This window comes from Balearica regulorum, chromosome 10 (assembly GCF_011004875.1).
Source record: "Balearica regulorum gibbericeps isolate bBalReg1 chromosome 10, bBalReg1.pri, whole genome shotgun sequence".
NCBI lineage: Eukaryota > Metazoa > Chordata > Aves > Gruiformes > Gruidae > Balearica > Balearica regulorum.
The window spans coordinates 20,378,360-20,392,405 of record NC_046193.1 but is presented as its reverse complement, the minus strand read 5'-3'; the positions used below and the strand labels follow the sequence as shown (position 1 = coordinate 20,392,405).

Genomic DNA, 14,046 nt, shown 5'->3' with positions numbered 1-14,046 from the left:
ATTAGATCCCATCTCTGAGCCCATGAACTGAGCTCCTTCCACTTGGCATCGCTCAGTTTCCCTGTGAACCTATTTACAACGCAATCTGTTTTGATCACACAGGCCATTCATCTAGATCCCATGCAAATTAAATTAAAGCCTCAGCTTTCATCAAAGCAATCCTTGGTTTTGTTGCAAGATGCTTATTTTGGTCTCATCATAGCCCAAGCCTTGAATCCCTAATGCCGCTTTGCCACGAGCGGTACCTGGTGCTGCTCACCTGTTCACAGCTAGCTCCTGAAGTACACTCTTGAGCATCAGAGACAACTGTTTGACTTTTGTCTTTGTTGCTACTCCTTGAATCATGTGAAAAACACAGAGGCTGGGAGATCCAATGTGCCCTGGAAGTTTTTGGGGATACCTCATTAGAAAAAAGAGGCTGGGAGATGCACACAGAGTGCCAGGGTGGGCAGCCACGGAGCAAGAGTAGCAGCAGGAGAGACTGCAGCACAGCAGAGATAGGCAAGCAAGCAGAGCCTTTCCATCATCTCTGCAAAAGACTCTTCTAGAAACCATGGAAACTTCTGAATCTCAAAGCACATTTCCAGAGGAAAATGAAACTTGAGACTTTTCCCTTCCCTGACACAGTAAGGAGCAAGAAGCAGATTTTTAAAAAAAAAAAAAAAAACAAAAAAACAAACAAACCAACCCACCAAACCACACCAAAAAAAAACCCCCACCAAACCAAACACCACCACCCCCCCAAAAAAAAAACCAAACCCCAAACCACCACACAGCCACCAAACATCCAGACACACACACAAAAACACAACCAAAAAAACCAAGAGGAAACTGTCTGTTGGGGATGCTCACGAGGGGACTCCACGTCATTTACTCTCCCCATGTCAACAGTCTGTGTTGGTGAGGAATAACTGCCACAAATTAATCAAAAAACAACCTGGCTTTTCACAGTTATTTGGTCTTCGCAATAATGAATTCTTCTTCTCCCCCAGTAAAGGCAAGTATTACAAACAAGGTGTCAGCAGCTTTTACGAGAATCAGCTGAAGTGACAATGGCAAAAGTTCATGCTGAAAGCTCAGTTCTTACCTCATTATGAGAAACTGCACAATGAAAAAGCACTGCCCAGTGTGGTACAGTGACAGTGATAGCAGTAGATTAAAATCCTCTCCCAAATCCTAGTTTTACACCTAATTTTACTCTGCATTCCTCAACAGAAGGGAATAGCCACATAAGCTGCTTCCCAGAGCGGCTTGTTGACTAACAGTTGGTTGAGGATGAGGTAATGCTGGGTAGCGGCTTTACGACTTCACCTTGCTGCCAGAGGTTTCATCTTCGTTACAAATCCCTTTCAGAAAGGGAACGAAGGAGGTTTTTACCTCCCCTAGTTCACTTAGCTTGCTAAGCTACTGCACTTTGTATTTTCCATCCTTTCTCTCCAAGAGAGAAAAAAAGTCATGAAAAGTCAACACATTAAACCATCCAACTACTTTAGAAGCATAATGCAAACTCACACATCCAAAGTTTTGTTCTAGTTAGGATTTTCAGAGTAACACAGCACTGTATTATGCAGCTCATGGACTGAAACGGTGCTTTTGAAGCTACTCTAGCTTATCAGTTAAATATGCATTGATTTTTTATTTATTTTTTAAAGACATGTATTATTAATTAGGCAACAGAACAGAGCAGCTTCCCTGGAATTATTCCAGCCTGTAACTGAAAAACATATGCAGGATGCCATCCAGAATAAAACTCCTTAGTAACTCAGGGGGAGGGTTTCGCACAGCAAGCTCAACGGCTAGCCTTTCCAAAAAAGTCTATTAGGACACAATCTCTTCTCTTTCCAGTTTATGCCAGGCACAGTAGAGTAATTCAGGGGATAGATGACTCTTTACTTAGTCCCTATGAGTTAAAAGTAGCATGAGGACTGCTTGTGGGAACACCCAAGCAAATTCTATCCCTGACTCTTCTCATATCCAAAACGCAGATTTCCCTTGACAGACTTACAGCCCACAGTGAAGACGCCAGAAGAACTAGCAAGTCCCACCCCCCATCGCCATGCTAGTTCAACAGCAGAGTAACGTTACTACTTGAAATGTGAAGTCTGTGGTCCAATTTGAGATGCTGGACAGACAAAGAACAACTTACACGAATTTAATGACTTCATTATAAATTTGCTCACACTTACCTCGGAGGCCCAGCTCTGATCCTGCTGGCCAAGTGCATACCTGCACTGCAGGGCTGGAAATCAGGACCACTCAGCTCAGTAGAGGCAGGGAGTATTTAAAGATGCTTTCTTATTCATAAAGCCAAAGACAGTCCCCAGCACAAATGAAAACAGTCTGCACGCCATCCTGGCTTGTGCTTGCTGCCATTGCAACAGAGACGGATGCAGAGGTAACCTGGTCCAGACCTGCAAATGAATGACAGGGAGGACAATTAGCAGAGCAGCAATCAAAGTACTACTTCACCCTTCTTTAGGGTGTAAACACATGTGTAAAATTGAATATTCACTTTTTGTGCAAGTATAAATGAGAATGCAAGTTTCAGTTAATGAAGCACGAGCCATAGATCGCTCGATAGACCACAAAGCAGAAGCCTGTTAGAAAAATTGCCTCTTGCCTGTTTGCACAAGCCAGCTGGCAGGCCAGATTCAGCTAAGAAGTTGTGACGGTGCAACCCAAACACGCACCTACAACCCCACCTCGGGGTATCTCTGTACGGCTGTTGCTCACGATGCTCTAACAACTAGTTATTAACAACATTTATTTTGAAGGGTGCCCTCTATATGCAGTCTCACACCCATACACAAATCAAGCAAGCACAGCTTAAGCAGGTACTGTGCACCAGCTGCCGACATGCACGGTCTTAGACTGTTGCTAATGCAAGGAAACACAACTTAGCTTCACCGGCAATAAAAGAGCATCACATCAGCTCACGTGGATTACCGGCATGCTGTCAGAGACCACAAGCCCAACTGCTGTTAAACTGTGCTGAGTGTCAGCTGTTCCCATTGACAATTTTTTTTACCTCCTCCCATCCCCCCAAAAAGAATTAAACATCCCTTGAATCTTTCTGCATTCAGCAAAGGCCAGCTGAACCACAGCAGGAGTCATCTCCTTCCCTGTGGGTCAGCCTGCAGGGATAACCATGACAACCTTTCATCCACCGTGCCTCCGAGCTCTTGGGCAAACAACTGCAAGTTCTCAGCATCAGAGAAGCCAGTCCCACAGAAGGTGCTGGCAAAATGTCTGCAGGGCACACGGACTTGTTCAGCACCTTCCTGCAGAAAGGCAGCACAGCAGAACAGCGTCTGCCCTCAAACCTCTCTGATGCGACCTTGTGCAACTTCTCTTCCATATTAATGCATTTTTAAAAAAAAAAAAAAATCACATTCTTCATATCGACCTCCTGTATAACATCGGGCAGATTGGACTTCCCATAATTGATCTTGGAATTAGAGCTGAGCTTTCAGAAAGGTATCTGATCTCCATTTGGACATTGCAAGTCATGGAGAATGCACCAAAGCGTGCAATCAGCTGCTTCCTGGCTTCGTTCTCTGCAGATCTGACGTTTTTGGACATTCAGCCTTGTACTAGTGACACTGAAAAGCCTTCTATTACCAAAACTTGATCATTTTTGTGGGTCCAGTTTAATTCTCCTGAACTTCATCAGCTCTGCCTTGTTACACAATCTATGGAGAGAAGAGTCAGTCCAAGCCCCTCCAAGTGAGTCCACATAAAGTCTCAGGTGCCTGAACTTAGGATGATACTGGTCAAATTATCCCTTAGGCTTCTCTTTATAAAGGTGAGCTCTTAAAAGCCATCTATTGGTATTTCACAGAATTAGGGATTTTTACCACCCAATTTACCCACCACGTCAGATGTCTGTGATGCAGAGCAGGGTGTGCTCCAGATAAATGTTTCCAAGAGCAAACCTCAGATTTGTGTTTCCAGCTGACCAGCCCACACACAGAATCCAGATGCACAGATGTGCTCCACAAACACACTCAGATATCATGTCTCTCTTTGACAGGTATTGGAAGCAATTCAGTAAAGTTGCATTAATGCAACTTTAAAGCAAGAGGACTCCAGGCTAAATTTAAAATAAAATAAAAATTCCAGAAGGAAGTACACACAAGATGACATGGCTCTTTTGTAGGGCTGGTCATTTCATCTTCCTCCTCTTCCTTTTTACTTTTCCCTTCCAGAGGGACTCAGGCATTAGGCTGAGCGTTGAACTGTCGGTTCAGATTTTCAGCTTTGAGATGAATTTCCTTTATGACTTGAGTCATGCCCGTACTAACCTTTTGCAATTGTGTGTGTGTAGTTAATCATATGCAGCTACGCTGAACCTGATTGTTAAAAGGCTGAGTAAATATAACTACACCCTCGTTATCTTGTTTAAAGGTAGAAAGATTAATTTTAATTCTAAGTGGAAATACTGATTCAATGAATAAGCCTGAAATGTAGCAGTTTTCAATTACACTAAGAAATTGGTCTTTTGAATTTCCAAATTATGCAAGGCAAAGCAAGTTCAATTTAATCTATACATGGCGATATATTTGCCATGTTCATAGTGCTGTACGTCAACGGGCAATAGCTAAGAGGCAAGTAAAAAATGTAACGTTGGCTGTTGGTGCCCTCCAGGGGCCAGGCCGAGCATAGGTACCTTGCCTGAAAGCTAATTTTGGAGCATTCAAGCAAATACAATAAATATTGCATATTATTACCCTGCTTTAAAAGGGTGCAAGTGCCATTATTCATGCTACCCTCAGAGGACGGTTTCTCTTCGCGGCCTCACAGACACTGGGATGCTTGATCAAACAGGAGCAATGCAGGGGAGGTATGTATTTATATCTGACTACTTCCACTCTCCCTGCCTACATTCCTAAGAAAACAAGGTTCATATTTGATCACAATGTGTGTCCATCTGTCCTCTTGCATTAGTGTGGAAGCCTTTGCCTGGATTCCAGTAAACCTGGGGGACAAGTAGAGGTGGCAAATATACTACATGCCATAGCATTTTCATGAAAAAGGCATCGAGAAATGAAAGCAACTAAACTTGATGTCCCACGTGCTGCGCAGCTGAAGCACCAACTCAGCCGTTACACCCACTACAGACCAAACCATAGGGTAAAAAAATCCAGAGAAAACTCAATCTTGTAACTTCTGTCCACAGCATAAGTCACGACGTATGCCCAGTTTTACCTGCAGCTTGCTCCAGCTTTACATCAAACTACCGATACTCTCCAGCAGGCTTTACACCCTCTGGAGCAAGACAGAAAGCATCCTATTGCCCTCGGTTTGCAGATTAGTTCCTTGTGTAAGGACTACTACTCCTGTTTTCCCTTGCCATCCCACACCACAGCTGCCACAAAGCTGGGCATCAGAGAGGGTAAGGAAAAAGCAGGAACATCAGAGTTCAGGAACAGTCTGCATTAGCCCGGAAGATAAACTGGACATCCTATGCACAACATACCTCCAGCAGAGAGCTCTGATCCAGGATTGCTCTGGAATTAGTGGAGCTCTGCACTGCCTCCCAGTGCACACCATTCCGCAACCGCAGACAGCGTGGCTGAGAGAGGAGGTGTTTTATCAGGGCACAGGTACGTTAGTATTTCTCCTACTTAACGTTTTCATACATTATGAGAAGATGTTGCCAAAATAAGGTTTGCATTATTGTAGTCTCACCTGCAAGAGCAGCTACACTATATGGATAATTAAAGCTTTGGTATACTAGAGGTGTCCATAGCACACTATCTCCCTTCTTATCCTCAGAGCATAAATTATCCAATAAAAGTCTTAGCTGCGGAATGCTCCTCTTCCACTGAAGTGGGTATGGCACAGCTACTCTGTTTCAGGGGCTGAATTTTCAGTATCTGCTAATAGTTTTCATCCCACTATGCATAAATATTTAAATGAAGAGATTACATCTTCTTACAGGCATAAGTAGGCAGGACTGCATCGGATACTGCGAATGCCTGGCAGGGCACCACACGCTCAGCCTTGAGCCCTCTGCTCAGCACCAAGGCCCAGATGCTACTGACCTAATACACCGACGCGATATTTGGAGATCATGAGACTTCAAGGGCTACAGCTGCTGAAGGAAGTTCTACCATGCAAAGTGCACAAGTCAGCTGCTGGCTAGAACTGCTGAGAGTTACCTTCTCCCTCCCCCTTTCCCTGCACAAAGCTCTCTAGTCATGTCAAGAATTGAGACTTTAAAGACAAGGAGAATCCAAAAAGTCTCTGACGTAATTAATATCAGATAATTGTTCTGAGTCTTCTTTCATCTGCCAATTACAAGTGGAAATTGAGTCTGGGGAGCTACTGCAGATCATCTTTATGCAATTACGATTTATGATGAACTACCCAGCTCCCGCAGCACTCCCCAAGCTACAGCACAACGATTCTAAACAGAAGACCTGTAGTAGCAATGACATAACGTCAATTCCCAGTATTTAACATGCCCACAAGCTAGAACGTACGCTCCTGGTTGCCGCTGTATTTGACCACATAGCTCATGGATGAAAAATTACTTCAGAAATCAGAATGGCAGGTAATTAGCAACACATGCTGTCTTCTATTACTTTGTTTTGTTCTCCTTAAATCATTTCCCGTCCATGCTCTTTCTCACTGTTTTCAAGGTTTGCTGGTAGGAAGCTTCAAACTTGAAAAGCAGTTTTAGCTTCTGGCGATGCTACTACTTTTTTTTTTTTTTTTTTTTTTTTTTTTCTCAATCTGACAAGTTTGGGATTCAGACTGAGCGTAGTTCCAAATAGCTATAAAGATTTGACAATGAGCAGTCCAAAACCTGACTGCCTTCACTGAGCTATGTACCAGCTCACCCTCAGCACAAGTACAGCTCCATCTTTTTATCTCCCAGACATACTGAAGACATCAGCCTCTTATTAAGAGAACATCAGTCAACACCTAAGCCAATACGCCGTGTGCTGCTTTCCGCAAAGGCAACAAGGAAAACTCTACTCCTCCGAGCCCGCCTCAGCTGAGCCATTTTCACTGACATTAAGTCAAGACTGATTAACGTAGGGATTCTGGAAGACCAATCTCTATTACATTTCATGCCTTTCACTTGCAGAAGTATGAAAGAAAACTGAGCACGGTTATTTGGATCACCCACCGACCAGTGCGAGAGGCAGCTCCGCAGGTTTGCCAGTGCTGGACACTGCTGAGCGATGCAGCCTCTCGCCAGCACCTGCAGGTGGCACGGTCCTCTTGCATATTTCTAATCTATGCTCTATAATCACATTCGGGGGGGGGGGGGGGAACCTCTTTCTAGATGAAACGGGGTTTCAAAGATTATGTACTGATTTACGATTTATTTTGTTCAAAACCATCAATTGAAACAATTGGTTTATTTTCCACAGGCTGCGCTGGATTAGATTTAGAAAACATTGACAAGAAAAGATTAATGCTGGAGAACACAGAATGAGTTAAAGGAGATTGACAGTGAAATACACACCCAGCACAGCGACTGCAGAACATGAAGACTCATGAAAAGCACGACTCATATTGATCACAACGGTAGCAAACATTTTCAAATAATGAAGCACCACTCGTCTTTGGAATTAAAGTTCAGCTGGTATTTCTACCTCCATAGCATTTCACTGCAAAGTTTTTGCAGAGTGACTAATCTTTTAACTCCTAACAAGGTATTTTACCTCCACTGCCAGGCTGTCAAGCAGTGCAGGTGTAGAGACACTCATGTGCTCCCCATCCAGGTGGAAGAAATTGAAAATTAGTATTTCAGGTGGCTTAAATAGTTCTGCTTAGCTTGAAACACCTTTTAAAATGATGCAGCCACCTTCAAAAAAATCAGAACTTGTGTCTTTCTCAGGCACCGGTCACTTCAGAAAGTTCAGTCCAAGGTGCAGTGAGGTCTCAAACATCAGCACGCTGACAGCATTACGGATTCTACACACCAAGTCATTCAACTTGCCTTTAACTTTATACACAGTGATACAACATTCACCATTTTGTGTCTTTAGACTGTGTTGCACATACATAAATACAGAACAAAAATGGAGAATTATTTCTCAGTAACAATCCTGAAAAGCTACAGCTCAACCATGAAGAATTACCACTGGCAATTAAGCTCACCAGCAGCTTTTTCAAGGCACAATACAACTCCGGGAGCACCCACATCCCATGGCAGATTTTTATGGCAAGTAACACAGGTTTGCTCGCGGGAGTTGTCGGAGAACACACCCCAATGCGCTTCTCCACGAGACAGAGACTACTCCATAGGTTTCCCCACAAATATTACACAGCTCCTTGGGAAGATCTCTCCCACATGCATTCTGCCTGATGACAAACAGGATCTCCAAAGTGATCCAACCAGGAAAAAAGAAAACCAACAGCTTTTTTCAGGTCAGGTCCTCAGCCTGTACAGCTAACAGGGATGGACAACGGGACGGTGCGGAGGTAGGACCACCAACCATGGAAGGATGTGCCTCAGACTCCTCTGTCCTCACAGCCCTATAGCCACTACGAGATACAGGATCTCACAGTCTTTACATTGAGGCTACCAGGACATTGAATCCTGTAGGAAAGTATGCACTGATATGTTTACACTTGGTTCAGCTGCCAAGCTGCCTCAAAATAGGAAAGAAATTTTGAGGCCTAACCATTAAAATTAATGGTTTTGTAGCAAGCCTGTGATACATTGGCCACAGAACAGAGTGATTCATAGCATGTGACAACATTTCAGTAATCAGAACTGCTTTTGAAAATAAAACTACAGCTAATCAGGGTGGTCTTGTTTTCCTTAAATACATTAAAAAGTCATTACCTCAAGAACTCATTACATCAACACAGCACTCCTTAAAGGGACAGTGTCAGGCAACACCGAAGGGCTTCTGAGGTGCTGATACTCTGTCCTTCCACCATTTCCTTAATGGCCCAGTGCCATCATCCAACAGCTAGAAATGTTACACTTCTAGCTTCCCTCTCCAAAGCTTCTTGCTGCCCTTCACCGGCACAGAGTCTTGCTGAGCTTGGGAAGCCAGTCAGACTACTCATATGCATTCAGCACATTTTCTCCCCTGGGTCTAAATTTAAAGTAGACAATATGTTTCAGAAATATTAATTTAGATGAGATATTTTAAGTGTAGCATAGGAGCTTCCCAGAGTTTTCCTTCTCATGCTTCTAGCTTCATTAATCAACTCAGCCCTGTCAAAATACATTACAGGAAGATGTCTGTAGCCAGTGTGGTCTAAGGCATAATCATACCTCAGAGATGAATATTTACAAGCCAATGTCTCCTCTTTAACAAGGACACCAGAAACCAAACTGCCTGGCAGTTGCACAACGCTGCAGTTAACTCCTCCCGCACCAGGAGACTTCTTGCACTAAAAAGGGAGCAAAGCACACAAACTGGGAAGTGTCAGTACCCTGAAGTGCAAGGAAAACAGCAGACCTTGAAAAGAGCATGTTTCAGGTGGGAGAAGTCAGGAGGAAAAGCCATGGCTTGCACAGGAGCAACCAAGGAGCCAGCCTAGCTCGAATGCTCCCGAGTTACCTGCCACAGGTCAGCAATAAAGGAAGGGGGAAACTCCCCTCCAGCTTTACCAAGATTTCTAAAGCTTCTTACTACATTACCGATCACGTTGTTGAGAGACTGCAATCAAACAGCAAAATTCCGCCACGGTAGCACTGCGCACATCCCTCCCTACTGCTCTAGATGAGAAGATGGCTCCCACACTGAAGAGCCATATGACAAAAGTTTGCCGTCACAAAGCCACGGGGGGGGGGAATTACAGAATATCGGCAATAACAGCAACAATGCTGAGAAGCTCTTAAGTTCAGCAATATTTGAGCCAGAATAACACAATTGTCACTGCTCCGTTCTCATGGAGCAGAGCACCCATAACAGCGTGTCACGGCGACCTGTAAACGCAAGCCAGAACTCCTCTCCCAAACTTCACACTCCTCCTGAGCCCTGACACCCACATGTCACCCATGCCCAGCCCTCTCATCTGGGATGCCACCAAGGCCAGGCAGTGCCCTCTGCAATCCACCCTCCAGCCCTCCTCTTCTGCTCTCTTTTGCCTGTGGTACACCCCAGCTCTAATCATCCCGACAATCCTAGGCTCGCTGATTAGGCTGAAAATAGGCATGACTGTCTTCTCGTTAGCTGTATGCAGAGCACAGCTTAACAGGCAACAGCCATGTGGCATTTCAATTTGAAAAGGTTTCTCAGTACCTTACTTCCTTCTTGTTTACACCTCCCATGTTTACATTTATGTTGGCCACAAGAAATTGCAGGAGAGGGTTTTTCTGCTTATAACACCCTTTGTTTCTGCTACAGCAGCCATGGGATCCCAGCTCCCACTCAATCTTTAAGTGACAGAATAGCTAGCAAAGTCATGCAAAAATTGCTAAATGCAGTCAGATGCTTCTTCTGATCCGGACAGAAGTATCTTTCCAATTTCAATACACTTGCACGCTCTAATCTTTGCATGCCACAGCTCTTGCTTCTCAGCCAAGAGTAGGGAAGTAGAAGCAGTTTCTGCACTGCTTGTTCTTCTTTGCAACAATCAAATCCAATAAATGAGGACAAACCAAAGAATAAGTTTTCCTCCACCGATGGATACACCCTCTCTAGATTTTCAGATGTTGTTTTTCAGATTTCTCCCAAATAGGACAGCGCTATTAAGAGCTCTGCATGGAATTCCAAGAAACTCATTTGAGTGTGTGTTGGATAAAGAGCTGGTATCAGTCTAGTCACATTTTCTCCAAGCTTAATTAGCTCAGGATTGACAAGCAATAGTGATAACCTATATGCTCTTAAAGCTTTAGAAAAAAACCCCTAAGGCTGTGGTCCACGCTTCTGTCATTCTCCCACACTCTTCTACAGAAGACACTCCAGTTAAATACTTGCAGTTCCATAACTCCTCTGGTCCTAAACCCAGGCACTGCGTCCAAGAATGGAATCATTTCTTGGTGAATTCTGCTCCCTCCCAACAAGCTACAGTTCAAATTCACACCTAAGCTCACCTGACCAAGTGATATCAGTTATTGTAACAGACAACATACTCAAATACTGCTCCTTGCAAACACAACTCCAGACCTGTGAACCAAGACCCAACCTGTTTTCTCAATCAATTGCAACAACATTGATCCAAAACTCTCCTCTGGCTCCAGAACCACCACCCAGAGGGATGCTCCCTCCCTTGGCAGGGGCCTCTGCAGCCGTACACAAAACGTGTTGGGCAAGGGTACGCAGGGCGAGGAGGGACACAGCAGAGACGAGAGAAGCCTGCAGATCGGACGTCAGGTGTTTCCATGGGGCCGGGGAGGTTGGGGGAAGAAGGGCTGTTTGGGAGATTGCACACCCCAGCATGCCTCATGGTGAGGACAAGAGAGGTTATAGAACTGAGACCGGCTGGGACGGGGTGAGAAAGCCCTTTGGTCTGAAACAAACTATTCAGCACTTCCCTGTTACATGATCTATAACCACACAACTTGATCTTCTAGAAAAAAGCACAGCAAGTTACAGCTCCTGTCTTTGCTCTCCACTTATCTAGGGTCCACACCCACTTGCATTTCAAGAGTAAATGCAAGACCTTCCCATCCACACTGCTCGTGGTCTCCAAACGAGCCAGCTGTGAGCACCCCCAGTGCTGCAGGGGAACTGAGGAGCCACATATAGTAGTGCTAAGTCTAAAACTATCTTAAATAAATCTCCCCTTCTTCTGGACCAGTCCTTCCCATTTACATCACCATCCACCTGAATAGCATGAAGTACTACTATAGAGCTGATAATTACATTTTTACAGAGATTAGATGTTAAGTGGTTTCTGACTGTATTTAGGGCTCAAACACTCCAGTTCAGTACAGAAAGAAAATTATTCCTATTTTCCCCAGGGAAAAACAGTAGTTGCCATTGAATAGAAAAAGTTTTATTTCCCCCAAAGAAATTGCATTGGCTTAAGACCAAGAACAGCCAGATTTCAGGCCTATACCAGTAAGAGATTCTCAACTTCAAACTCTGAAATTTCCCCTTTAAATACCTCTGAAAGAAAGGAAAGAGCTCCTATTAGTATTACTCCTAGAGCTGAAAGACCTTCAGATATCAAATCCTGGAATTATTCAGTTACTCTGTGCTGAAAGAGCAATTTCAGAGTACTTGTGGATGTGGGTATTTAATCATTAATTAGTAAGTTTCTCTCTCTCAGTCCCAGATCTGCAAGAATATATTCTGCACAAGTGGAATCAAAGCTAGGCTTACAGAAGAATTAATACTTGAAGCCTTTTGGGGACTTTTTCCTCTTAAAACAAAGACACTGCTCACTCTCGCAGTGGCACCTACCTACCGTCCCAAGGCAGCCTGCTCGCCCAGTACCCACAGCACACAAAAACCTCGTACTCACCCAGCCGCAAGGACAACGAGGAGACCAGCATCCAGAAAAAAACCACAATCCTGCCATATTGTAGACAGAAATAAGCCTAAAACATCCCCAGCACTCTCCAAGAGGACACAGAAAGCCCAGAGGAGCTCAGCCCCAATGCTGCCCAGCCCCACAAAGCCCTGGGCAGGAGCCAGCCCAGCCCAGGTGGGCGCAGATTAACTGATCCCGGTGGGCTGGGCTGCCACAGCTGAGCCCCATCACACCCTGCACGCTCCCAAGGCACATCCCCCACACCAGACAGACCTGATGATGCATCACCCAACGTGTGTCTCTTTGGGGAGCATCTCATGGAAACCCCGATGTACCCGAGGAGCTCGGCACACGGGCACAGCGGTCACACAGCACCTGGGTTTCAGCTCTTCTAAGGCATCATGCAGCTCAGAACTTTCTAGTCTGTGACAAATGTTAACATTTCAAGTTTTTTCCTGAATCAATTGCTGAAATATTGTATTCTTAATGTGTTAAAGGATTTTAAGCACTCTTATTCCTTTGTACCAGGAAGAATATGCAATACTTGGAACATACACGACAACAAAAAGGTTGAAGTCTATCACTTGCAAAGACTTGCCTACACAGGGTTGCAAAGTACAAGTGTTCACTCAGATTGGTAAACACACCAAAACTTGGTAAGTGCCACTGATGTAATTTCAACAGTGCTACAAAATACTCAGCTGGAACTCAAATTCAGCAGCACAGCTCAACGCACACCACTACTTCTGAAGCAAAAAACTCCAAACACCCGTTCTGTCTCGTGCTGCAGCAGTTTCCCATTCTTGTTGCTCCCTCCCAGCATTCCCATTTCCAATTGCTGCAGGAGAAATCATTTCCAAGGCAGGCTGTGATGCTGATCAGTTTTTTCTAAGAATTAGTCTGGAATCTTGGCATTCTCCATCTCCTCTACAGGACAGAAGGCATCTCATGAATATTATTTATTCCCTCTTAAAAAATTTTCTTTAAATCCTTCCAGGTTTCCTTCAGTAAATGGGAGACTATAATGCATGTGGAAAAAGTAAGATAAGAATCTGCTAGAATCAAACTTTTTTAGTGCTGCTAGTTTAGAACAAAAATGTACAAAAAGCATACAGTATAATTCACATCAGATGGAAATTGTGCTGACTTTTAAAAAAATAAAACTAAAGTGGCACTGACTCCTTCCCTTACATTTCCTGATTTGCTTTTCAGTCACCTATTGACAAGAGTTCATTTGCGAGAAACATAAGTACAGTAACATACAGTATTAATTATTAAAGTTATGTAATTTGCAGACCCTATCAGCATGAGCAGGGTCAGTTCTTATCTGAAAAGTAGTACTGAATGAAGTCTTTAAGAAGACATGCTTTTTTTGAGGACAAAACAATTAAGCAGCAGGATTTGTTTCTGTGTCTGGGAATCTCTTCCTTCCGAATTACTGTGACCAGTGCAAACTGGTATTACACTGGTGCCCACTTCCTGACCTAAATCTAAGCGAAGGTCCCAGGCAGTACCTTAAATGCTCTTTCCTTCCTCAGGTTGGAACAACAAAAGGAACGGAGACGTTGAAAGCAGTCCAGTGGAACCATCCAACCACGTTTGCTAATGGGCCACTTCCTAGCTTTCAGCAAGGGAATGCTA

The 14,046-nt window shown here is 44.1% G+C and overlaps 1 long non-coding RNA gene across 4 annotated transcripts in view; it reads right to left on the bottom strand.

Annotated features, from left to right (window-relative positions):
- Positions 1–14,046, bottom strand: part of LOC142603186 (uncharacterized) — a 203,275-nt gene that overhangs the window by 127,752 nt on the left and 61,477 nt on the right. For all 4 annotated transcript variants that reach the window (XR_012837063.1, XR_012837064.1, XR_012837065.1 and 1 more), the window contains exon 2: positions 2,187–2,411. This is a non-coding gene — a long non-coding RNA (uncharacterized LOC142603186). The remainder of the gene's footprint in view (positions 1–2,186; positions 2,412–14,046) is intronic.